Source organism: Rhinopithecus bieti, unplaced genomic scaffold, assembly GCF_001698545.2.
Source record: "Rhinopithecus bieti isolate Rb0 unplaced genomic scaffold, ASM169854v2 scaffold_110, whole genome shotgun sequence".
Taxonomy (NCBI): domain Eukaryota; kingdom Metazoa; phylum Chordata; class Mammalia; order Primates; family Cercopithecidae; genus Rhinopithecus; species Rhinopithecus bieti.
In genome coordinates this window covers 3,417,626-3,429,993 of record NW_016803311.1, presented here as the reverse complement: position 1 = coordinate 3,429,993, position 12,368 = coordinate 3,417,626, and the positions used below count along the sequence as shown (strand labels likewise).

General features: G+C 37.9%; 1 protein-coding gene across 5 annotated transcripts in view; it reads left to right on the top strand.

The window, feature by feature from the left end:
* EPS8 (EGFR pathway substrate 8, signaling adaptor) overlaps nt 1-12,368 on the top strand; it is a 181,941-nt gene that overhangs the window by 73,629 nt on the left and 95,944 nt on the right. Inside the window, exon 1 of one of the 5 annotated variants that reach the window (XM_017873742.1) lies at nt 6,499-6,639. The exons of 3 other annotated variants lie outside the window; for them this stretch is intronic. The gene's annotated coding sequence lies outside the window, so the exon portion shown is untranslated. Of the gene's footprint in view, nt 1-6,498; nt 6,640-12,368 lie in introns of those variants that run through there. One more of the 5 variants, XM_017873722.1, reaches the window with a different exon arrangement.

Sequence of the window (12,368 nt, the reverse complement as noted above, 5' to 3'; positions counted from 1 at the left end):
TTATTATACTTTAAGTTCTAGGGTACATGTGCATAACGTGCAGGTTTGTTAACATATGTATATTTGTGCATGTTGGGGTGCTGCACCCATCAACTCGTCAGCACCCATTAATTCATCATATATCATGTAAAACTCCCCAATGCAATCCCTCCCCCCTCCCCCCTCCCCCATGATAGGCCCCGGTGTGTGATGTTCCCCTTCCCGAGTCCAAGTGATCTTATTGTTCAGTTCCCACCTATGAATGAGAACATTTCTGTGTATTGTAATGCTTCCTGACTTGTCAAGGCTGCTTGCTCAGTAATTAACTTATATGTAAGTATGTATGTATGTATATATGTATGTTTATGTGTATATATACATATATATGATGATGTTTTGCAGTGTTTCAATAGGTACATCCTTTGGAATTAAACTTGGACATTTCCCCTGATTTTTTGATAAGAGGACACCTTATCAGCATTCACAGTTCCTTTTTTGTATTTACTGATTTGCCCCTTTCTCTTCCTTCCTTCCTCGCTTCCTTCCCATTGCTATATAGCACATGATTACAGGTAGGAGAGGTTAAGTCTCGCTACCTAGCTAATGTGATAATTTCCTGACAGTATTTCAGAGTTAAGGTAAAAACACTGCAGAAAGGATTGATACTTCTGTGAGAAATGCCTTTTTTTTTTCTAAATGGCACTTAAGAACCCAGAAGTACTCACGTTTTTAATAAGCTGAAGTAGTCCTGTCATTTTTTTTTTTAGAGTTTAACTTTTGTGGAAAGGACAGGCTTTGAGGACAACATTGTAAGTTTAAAAATGCTGTTTTACAAGGACCTTCTAGACAATTCTTTTGATATGCATTCACCAACATGTCCAGCTAGCTCATTTGGTAGAATATGAGACTCTTGATATGCACTCAGCAAGTTAATTACAGAGGACAGGAGTTCCATTTGAGCCAGGTGAAATGAGGAAAGTCTAAGTAAAATCTTAATAATTATGGGAAATATTGATACTACATGCCAAAAGCTTTCATTTTCCCTGCTTCGATTCTTTGTACCTATTGTGTTTTAGCAGATTCTGTATTTAAATGGGAAAGTTTCAACAGAAATGGGAGGCTCTATAAATATTGTTACTCAACAATTTGTAAGGTGAATTGCAGATGTCCTCATAGTGACTCATAATTTTTCCTTATTCGTCATTAGGTTTTGTGACTATTTGGTTATTTCTTTTTTCAGAAATTTTATGTTGAAAAGTGTAAAACTGCTAGTTACTGTCTTCTAGCCAAAATCTAATTAAATAGGCTTTCTCCTTTTAAATTTGAGTTAGGAAAATGTTCTGGGGTATTGGATCTGAATGAGACTGTGCAAATTGGTCTCACTGGTCTCATTTTACAGGTGAGGAAGTGGAGGCTGAGAGAGGTTAAGTTACTCACCAAAGGTTATAGAGCTATTAAGTGGCAGACTTGGTGCACAAACACAAGCTTTTGGTTTCCTTGTACTGAGGTCTTGACACTTTACAACTCATCTTTAGTTATAGGACATGAATGGAAATGAGAAATCACTTTTCCCCCCAATTTTTTTGTGTCTTGCTGGCTTTTTAACTGAAATTGCCAAATAAGATCGTGTCTTATCGGAGCTATACAGTGATTTCTAGGTTGAAAATGACATTTAAAATCCGTAATCAAATTAATGTGTGTGGTGTTTCCCTTAATGCATTCCTAAACATTGCCAATTTAAGGCAAAACTACCATTTTGTTCATTTATATTCGCTGTTACATAATTTTGCAGTTCATCTTTCTCAAATCAATATTTTCCTGACTTAGATTACTAATGCCATCTGTACACTTAATTTATGGTCTCACTCTTCTAAATAACTTATGGAAAGAACGTATACTATTGGTCCTGCTATTTATATTTATTCATGCCAAAAGTGTCCATTTCATTTTTGTTTTTTTCTTTGTTTTTTCTTTTTTTTGGAGACAGAGTCTCGTGCTGTCACCCAGGCTGAAGTATAATGGTGCGATCTCTGCTCCCTGCAACTTTCTGCCTCCCAGGCTTAAGCGATTCTGCTGCCTCCACCTGCCAAGTAGCTGGGATTACAGGCACATGCCACTGTGCCCAGCTGATTTTTGTATTTTTAGTAGAGTCGGGGTTTCACCATGTTGCCCCTTGAACTCCTGACCTCAGGTGATCCACTCGCCTCTGCCTCCCAAAGTGCTGGGATTACAGGCATGAGCCACTGTGCCTGGCCCCCTTTTTTTGTTTTTTCTACCTTTAATCCTAGCTCTACAGCCAAACAATAGCTTCAGCCCATACTGACTCATTGAATATTTTAACAAATTCCCGTCATTTACATGCCATGCACGTTTGCATGACTGTAATTGTAGTTAGATATGATTCTCCCAAAGATGAGTCATATTACATCTCCTGTCCCTCTCCAGGTAAGTTGTTAAAGCATTTGGTTAGTCATTTTAGCCATACGAATTTAACTAGCTTAGCATGTATGTAATTGAAATTTGACAATATGTAGTTTAGAGTATTTCTTTAGAAACTTCTTTTGGGTTTCTTGCTCCCACTGAAAAAGGTTTTAAAGTTAGGAGAAGAAGGATTGGTTTAGAGAAGACAAAGCAGATAGTGGATCTTATGAGAAGAAAGAATAAAGGACCGATGAGGAATTGGGGTTGAACAATACAGGAACTGAAAGTGAAATTTTGCTTATACTTCCAAGATGAATGGATTGTGACATTGTTGATCAATTCTGCTTGGTTGTCCTAACAGTTTATGTAAGTGACCTCACATCATTTTGGATCTGATGATCTTAGCTGACAGGTTATGTTACAGCCTATTTTGTCTGCCTCTATATTTGTAGTTACAAAGTATGGGAATGTAGGGCAAGGTTACCAGTAAAGATGTGTGTGTGTGCAATTTCCAGCTTCCTTCAAGAGCTTTGGAAAAAGGTACAGTAACCAAATCTGTCACATTTCAAATATATAATATTTCATGTGTCTATTTCTGGTAAACTGCCCTATATAGTAGAAAACTGAAGGAATCAGCAAATACCTCATGAGCTTTGCTTAGAATTGTCCCACATCATTGATATCCTGTGTATGCATATGAATGACTATGGATGGTTTCAGTCCATGCCATTTTTGAAATTAGTATTTGGACAATGATTTGTCATATATCAGCCTGTGCCGGATTAGCCTTTCATAAGACTTCATTAACATCTTTACTGCTAGATAATTCAGGAGCCAAAGGTATATCAGAATTTTGTTTAACAGCAAGGTATTAACTAACTGTACCTGTTAACTTATTATTAGGAAACTGTCTATTTCCAAGCAGCAACATTTTTTGGCATTTGGCAGACCTATGGACCATTTTTAAGAGACAGTATCTTAAAAATGACAGGGATTGGAATTGACACTCTCAGATTTCTTTCTGGTTTCAAGTTTAGTGATACCTTGAAATGTTGGGTTGGAATTTTATGATTATAGCGTTTATTTTGATTACATTCTTCATTTTGGAGGGTTTTCTTCCTGCTACTTTTAATACTAATTTTCTCACCAGGGAAATTATATTAGTACTTTCTGCTGTTCTCTCCATTGGTTTCAAGACTTAATATTATTATCCTCTTCTTACTCCCTTCGGTTTCAGTGTCCTGCCATGTTTGTTTGTTTGCTTGTTTCCCTGATGTCCTTCTGTTACAGTTTGGGTTCTCCAGAAAGCAGATTATGAGATGGAAATTAATGTTCTGGAAAGTTTATTAGAAAGTGTTCTTGGGGGCCAGGCATGGTGGCTCACGCCTGTAATCCCAGCACTTTGGGAGGCCGAGGCCAGCAGATCACCTGAGGTCAGCATTTCGAGACCAGCCTGGTCAACATGGTGAAACCCATCTCTATTGAAAACACAAAAAATTAGCCAGGAATAGTGGCGCATACCTGTAGTTCCAGCTATTCAGGAAGCTGAGGCAGGAGAATCACTTTAACCCGGGAGGTGGAGGCTGCAGTGAGCCAAGATTGTGCCACTGCGCTCCAGCCTGGGCGGCAGAGTGAAACTCCATCCCCCACAAAAAAAAGAAAAGAAAAAAAAGAAAGTGCTCTTGGGTCAGCCGCTGTGGATGAAGGAAAGGAAGGAAACACTGTTGGGCCAAGGGGGATGTTGGGCTGCCGTGTAGTCTCAAATAAGATGTTGGGCTGACCCTGTGGGGTGGTGCTCTAATGGCACAGGCTGGGTACGGTGAGATGTCTCCTCACCATTGTCCCCAGTTGGAGAAAGGGGACCAAGGCTTTGTCTTCTACATGTCAACCAATCTTTGGTTGTGGGCTTCCCTGGGAAGGGAGTGTGATACTGGGTGAGGTGAGGCCATCCTGAAAGAGCTGACGGTTGAAGGTTGTCTGCAGGCAGCACTGCAGCAGTTGGGGAATCAGTCCTTCAGTCCTGAAAGGAGATGTGGGTGGCATGTCACAGTTTCCATTCAATCTTCTTTTGCAGAGATGCTGGAGATGGGAAGGAATGGCCCAGGGGATGGGTCAGAATTTTCAGGAATAAAGAGTTGCAACATACAGTGGTCAGGAGCTTGAGAGATGGTAGAGAACAAAAGTGGATGTAGAATAGGTTCTGCCAGACAATTGACTTCTGACATTGACTATTGCTTTTCTCAATACATTTTAAAAATTCTATTTATAGTGATGCTTTTCCCTTTTAAAGTTATAGAAACCTGATGAAAACTCTGAGTGCCGTATACAGAGAATGTACTTTTTTTTTTTTTTTTTTAAACCCATTTCCCATTTGCCCCAAGAATACTGCACTGGCAACAAGCAGCACTTTTTTATTCCAAATAAGAAATAGATTCAAGAGATGGGTCCTGCTCAGTCACACAGGCTGGAATACAGTGGCGTGATCATAGCTCACTCCGGGGCTCAAGCAGTCTTCCTGCCTCAGCCTCTTGAGCAGCTAGGACTGCTGGTGTGCACCACCATGCTTGGCTGATTGCTGAACTTTTTGTGGAGATGGGGTCTTGGTATGTTGCCTAGGCTGCTTTTGACTTCCTGGACTTAAGGGATCCTCCCACCTTGGCCTCTTAAAGAGCTGGGATTGCGGGTGTGAACCACCGTACCTAGCCTGTGCCATATCTTTACGCAAATATAATTTGGTTTTATAAAATATACAAATTTTTTAGTTTTATGTTCTTTATAGGCTCTTTTTTCTTTCTCCATTTCTTTAATAATTTAAATATACTTTTTTGGTATCTTCATATTAAAAATTAGTTGAGCAGTCAATTTTCTGTTTGGCATATTTGTTAATAATCACAGTAAATCATTTTCTCACATATTTTGTAATCTCTAAATTTATAAGCTCATCTTCAGTGGGGATTGTTTTTTGTTTTGTTTTGGTTTGTTTTGGTTTGTTTGGTTGGTTTGGTTTTTCTACCCAAAGAAATCCCGTGGGGCTTTGTTTATCTATCATCACTTTAAAGTAGTTTTGTGTTTGTTTCTTCTAGATACTTTAGAGATTTCACTGGCCCAGGACCTAATTCCTTAGATTGGAGATTCTTAATTTTTTTACCAAGGAGATTCTCATACAAATAAGATTCAAATTTCGAAACTGTTGTGCCATAGGTTTAGGATTTTAATTTCTTACAGCATTTATAGCATTTCTCCTGTCCTCTTCACCCCGATTCTGAGACAAGCTCCCTTGAAGTCTTAATATGACTATCAGTGAATTTCTCCTCCCCTGACCCTACCACCACTTTTTAACTATGAGGTTAGACCTTTGAAGACAGCCCTGGTTTTCTGGAAGCATCTCAGTACCAACATTATACCTCATGTGTGCCCAGGGCCTCCCCTTCTGTCCCTGCATAAGTATCAGGACTGCTTTAGAGTTGTCCTAAATGGGGCTGGAAATCCAGCAGAGTGCTCTTTCTCTCTTGAGGGAGCACTTTCTTCCGTTCTTTCTCCTTCAAGGGGCATCTTGTTACCAATTTCAATCTATACTTAAGTGCTAAAGAGACTCCAGTGATTATCCCCATAGCTCCAGTGTTGGCCGCAGCTGACAGTGTATGCTTTTGTGCTTACCATTTTGGCCATCGGTTCTGGCTTTGGTTTGGCATCAGGGAATTATCTTTATTGCAAGTAAAGCTATGTATTTAATTTTGTTACACTTAATTTCTTCTTTTCTTAGTGTCTGTAGTGGGAAGTCTTCATGAGCTCAGTTGACCGTATTTCTGTATCTGAAATTCCCATAAGTTACTTATTAACCACTGTTTTTCACATTCTGCCTCTCTAAAATGGGACTAATAATGGTGTCTATCTATATAGCGTTAATTTAGACCACACAGTAAGCTTTCAGTCAGTGCTAGCCAGTATTATTTGCACCACTTAAAACTTAAAAAAAAAAATTAATCTTAGGCAAGAGTTGGAAGTGTAGTAAGTAGCTACGTTTACTTACTTAACAAGAGGAGGAAATCTTAGTTAACGCCCTAGAGAAACCAAATCAGAAATTGTGTTCTGTACAGTACAATGCCGAAACTGACGCTTAGAGTCCCACCCTTTCTGACACTGTGCCAAAGGTCACTTGGCACATAAGTAAACTGAGTGGAATGGCCTCTCAGTATTGCCTGGACGATTGCTTAGAGGAGTATTTCCTGGACTGTGTGGGTAGGTAAATTTGAGTTTGTTAATATTTTCTTTGCTAAGGAGGGCTCTCAAAGGCATAATTATTATAAAGGGTATTTGTAGACCTTGAAACATGTAGCAATACTTTTAGTCCAAGTAAGCCGTTTAATTGCTTTTTAACTTCCCATTTGGTATTCCAAGTGGATTCTGAACTTGGTGAAATTAGTGGTAACCCAGTCTCCACAGGGTCTTGCTTCCTGTCTTCTGGCTTACAGAGGTGGAGATTCAGAGGATTTCTTTCCTTTAGGTCATGGTGTTTAAGAGAATAATTTTTCCCCTCGTATTATAGCTAAGCAGAGGTCTGTTGAGTATTACAAATTAGGAATCCGTGGGCATAATATATCAAATGTTTAAAAAAATTGCTTTGAACTTAACCTTATATGCAAAACATTGATTATCTTATAAATATTAACTGCTTTGGATTGTTTATACAATGTTAGTTGTACTATGAAAATTTGCTTATTAGCCAGGTTTAGACTTCTTAGGTTGTTATTGGCTTTGAGTCCACAGATTTAACACTGCCAAATTTCTGTGTAAACATTTTGCTTGGGACCTAAAATGCAGTTGAATATGTGTATTTAAAGTTTTTTTTTAAAGCCCATGTATATTAATGGAACTTGTAAATGTTTAAATAGTCAATTAATGGAAGCTTTTAAGAAACAACTCTTTCAAAATATTCAATTTTGTAATTATGATGTTTTAAATATCAAACTTGAGTTAGTGACAAACATATAATGCATGATATATAAAGATCTATAAGTAGTTCTTATTGATTTGTTACGTTTAATCTTATTCAGAANTGTTTATACAATGTTAGTTGTACTATGAAAATTTGCTTATTAGCCAGGTTTAGACTTCTTAGGTTGTTATTGGCTTTGAGTCCACAGATTTAACACTGCCAAATTTCTGTGTAAACATTTTGCTTGGGACCTAAAATGCAGTTGAATATGTGTATTTAAAGTTTTTTTTTAAAGCCCATGTATATTAATGGAACTTGTAAATGTTTAAATAGTCAATTAATGGAAGCTTTTAAGAAACAACTCTTTCAAAATATTCAATTTTGTAATTATGATGTTTTAAATATCAAACTTGAGTTAGTGACAAACATATAATGCATGATATATAAAGATCTATAAGTAGTTCTTATTGATTTGTTACGTTTAATCTTATTCAGAAGGAACTTTTTTGTTATTCTGTTACTAGTAATTAAGTGCAGGGCTATTTAAAAACAAATAAGAGCTAATAACATTGTATCACAGACTAGAGAGAAAGCAAAAGTAAATAACTGGTTAAGTCACTGTTTTGGTCTTGGGAAATGTAGTAGGTTCTTGAGTTTAGGTGCCATGGTTATGGCTGTTTTGATCCTTTTTTGAAATATATTCTTGGATGTGTTGATTTTCTTTTAATGTCTCTATTATTTCTTAAGACCTTTCTATGCTGTAAAGAGTATTATCAATTTACACAAATTTTAACTACCCACAGAAATATTGTATACAGCTTTTTTTGTAGCATAAATAGGTGAGGTTCCTCAAGATGCTTATGGCCTGGTGTATTCTTACCCTTGCTATAAAGCTTTGGTCAGCTTTAGTGGCCAGACTCTAAGGCAAATGGCAGTATTAATGTGGAGTATAAATCTCCATATATGTTCTTGGAATGGTATGTAAAATATTTTGTTCCCTGATCCACCTGTCCACACCTTTAGTAAGATACCCTTGTGTCTGCCGTACCTTGAGTTATAAAAGAGTTTTCCGTTTTTCAGCAACTAGACTTGGAAACAATTTTTTTTTTCAATATAACTTAAATTGTATATAAGAGGAAATGACTATGGAGGAGATAACGCTGCTTAGTCTCATTTCTATGTAAATAGTTCTGACATAAATTGTATAGAGAAGTCTCCTTTTTAGTTTACTTTTCAGTGATGTCATTTGTCATTGAATCATCAAGGTAGGTGTGAACCTTGGTGTTTTAAAGTGACGAAAATGAACTCATTACACTTTAGACTTTTGGCCAGGTTCTGTTACTTATGCCTGTAATCCCAGCACTTTGGGAGGCTGAGGCGGGAGGATTACTTGAACCCACGAGTTCAAGGCCAGCCTGGGCATCATAGTGAGACCTTGTCTCTACCAAAAAAACAAAAAACAAAAAACAAATTAGCTTGGCATGGTAGTGCATGCCTTTAGTCTCAGCTATTCAAGAGACTAAGGCAAGGAGGATGGCTTGATCCTAGGAGACTGAGACTGCAGTGAGCTGTGATTGTGCCATTACACTGCAGCCAGGGCGACAGAGCCAGACTGCTTAAAAAAAAAATTCTAGCCTTTTAAATAACAGCTTAGTTGAATTGTATAAATATTTTTTGAAGAGAATATAGTGAGGTAGGTTATCATATGGTCTTTTGATCATTAATCATATAGGATATTTCTAATGTAAGCAATTCAGTATTTTAAAATTTCTTTCTTTTTAGAGTTTAAGTTTGTGTATGTATTTTCACTTATTTAATTTGACATGTAAGCACTTAAAAATTGACTTTCCAGCTACATGAAGAAATTATACTTTGGTTAAATTTGTGGCATTTTGATACAGGATCATGTGTACAAAGTATATTAACTAGGTTTGTTAATTTGGTTAGAAGAAACTTGTGGTAGTTTTAATGCTCAATATATTTTCTAAAATGCAAACGCAGTTTGTGAAATATTGTCTCTCTGTACTTGATAATGTAAGATCTGAGCTGAATGAAATGTGAGTTTCTTGTTTCTTAAGCTTGTCTTAGATTTTGTATCAACATTTGTTCAAGAGCTTGGTTTTAGGAACATTTGTGTGCATTTTCTTGATTATTAAAAATTCTTTGTGTCAGATATTTAGATGTAATTTAGAGCAATATTATTTAACTTTGCCAATCATGTTATTCTAATCACTAGATTTAATGCTCTGGTAACAATTCTCTGACATCTCATTATTAGTGTAGTATTAGATGCCACTTGATTCTCTGTCTTCTTTGTTTCTAAAAAAATACTTTTCCTCATTATGCAAGTAATTTTTCTTTATTTCACCGTTTATACAATTGGCCACACCAAATGACATAGTTAGTATCCCTTAAGCCAGGGGGTCCCCCAACCCCTGGGCCATGGTTCAGTACTGGTTGGCAGCCTTTTAGGAACTGGGCTGCACAGCAGGAGGTGAGCAGTAGACCAGTAAGCATCACTGCCTGAGCTCTGCCTCCTGTCAGACCAGCAGCATCATTAGATTCTCACAGAAGTTGAACCCCATTGTGAACTGCACGTGTGAGGGATCTAGGTTGTGTGTTCCTTATGACAATCTAACTAATGCCTGATGATCTGAAGGGGAACAGTTTCATTCTGATCCATCCCCCCAACCCCCCTACTCCTGCCTTGGAAAAATTGTCTTCCATGCAACCAGTCCCTGGTGCCAAAAAGGTTGGGGACCACTGCATGAAGCAGAGCCATGAATATCAATCTTGGACACAAAGCCGGGGATTGTGGGTGGGGAAAGCCCTCCTGCTGCTCTGGCCTAGCATTCCAAAGACTCAATTCTCTTAACTTATTCAAAGCCTGGATTCTAAAAGCCAACTGGGCTCCCTTTGCCCATTCATAATTCATGCTACAGTCTTCTGGCTAAAAATTGTGAGTAGATTTCCCACTTCCCATTATAAGAAATTTAATGTCCAGTGTGTAACTTATCTTTTGAGTCATATATCTTAATATATGGCCTAAGCTTCTTCTTTATGCTTTACAGTTTCCATTCCTGCCTCTTTTTCTTGATACATGGTGTAATTAGAAAGTCTCTCCCTCATATTCAAAATCTACCTCATCCTTAAGGTTTGCTGACCACTGCCATTAAATTTTTCCTGGTCTCCCCTTCTTCTTTCTGCATTTTCTTAGGGTGTTTTGTGTTCCATCTTCTGTTATATCTATGTTTACATGTGTTATATTTTACTCCCTTTCTAATGACTGAGTTTAACTGATTGAATTACTCTCTCTTACTATGATGGGTTAGAGGTGGTTTTGGCTTGTTTCTCCTAGGTTGCCTTGCATTCAGTACATGCTTATTATAAATATTTGGTTATTGAAAAAAATGGAATGATATGACAGTGTTATTGATTACAAGACATTTTACTCCTTTCTTGGAATGGACATTTGGGGACAGGGGATCAACTGGCAATCTAAACAAGTGTGGCATGGCTCTTTGAATCAAGCTGTCCCCAGCAGGGAAAGCTGACGAAACGATCAAGGCTACAGCTAAGAAATGCTTTAAATCATGTTGCATAGTGGCTCAATACTGACAGGTAAAGGACAGCTCTGACTAGGGAAACACTTTGGACTGATAGGATATTGAAGAGTAACACAGGCTTTGTAGATAGTGACTACAATTCTACCTCAGATAACATTTTTCATGAGTTCATAGTATGAGAATAAATATAGTCAATTCTGCTGTAATGATTGTTTTGAAAAATGGGAGTTTTTTTTCCTGCATGATTGATATTAGGGAACACTTTGAGCATAATGCAAATTTCACTTTTGCTTATGCGTGATTTCACCTGAGAAATAGTAGGCGTGCACAGAAAATTTCACTCAACTAAAATGAGCTGCCTAGGACACACAAAGTGTACATGCACACACCTCAGACATTTTCCGGCTCTCTCACTTTACCACATGTTATGAGCCACATCCATTCATATTTTGTATTATAACTTCCCCTCCAATTTCAGATAACCCATCCTGCACCACTTCCCAATAATTTACATACAAGGCCTGTGGCTGCCTGGAATAGGAATATATCTTTCCCTCAAAAAACAATTATGTTAACATTTTTGAGCCTTAACTATGTGCTAAGCACTATGATAAGTGCTTAACATGGATTATGTTAAGGAATTCTCACAAAACCTGATACAGTAGGTATTATTACTGTCTTTACAGATGAGGAAAGTGAGGCTTAGAGGGGTAATTAACTTGCCCATGGTCAATAACTCATAAATGGCAGAGCCAATTCTTGAATCGAGTCTGATTTAGATCTTAGTGTTCTCTTACTTTGTAGATTACAGATAAGTAGCTTTCACATGTGTTATTTCATCTGCATTTAATAACTGTCTCTGATTGGCATCATAGGCTGTTTCGATCCCTATGGTAGATGAGGAAACAACACTACTCAGGGTAAGAATGCACTGATCATCATAGGCAGAGCAATAACAGAAACTCATTCTCATACCTAAACCAGAATTTTTTTCCTGGGGCTTATACATAAAAGGGGAAGAAAACAATTAGAGAATTAGGGATAGGGAGGTGAACTGAACTACAGAAAGAGGATGAAAAGATTGTGTTGGAAGTCGGGGAGCAAAAGAACGTGAGTTATAATAGTACTTCAGAATTGTAAGGAGAGAGTCTAATGAAAAATGAACACTAGGGGACTTGTAACTCTGTGGTACGAAAAGCCTAATCAAATTCTTACAAAGGAATTAAAACCACCAACTTAATGACAAGGTTGTGGTAAGAGAAATCTGGTCGGCCGGGCGCGGTGGCTCAAGCCTGTAATCCCAGCACTTTGGGAGGCCGAGACGGGCGGATCACGAGGTCAGGAGATCAAGACCATGCTGGCTAACACCGTGAAACCCCGTCTCTACTAAAAAATACAAAAAACTAGCCGGGCGAGGTGGCGGGCGCCTGTAGTCCCAGCTACTCGGGAGGCTGAGGCAGGAGAAT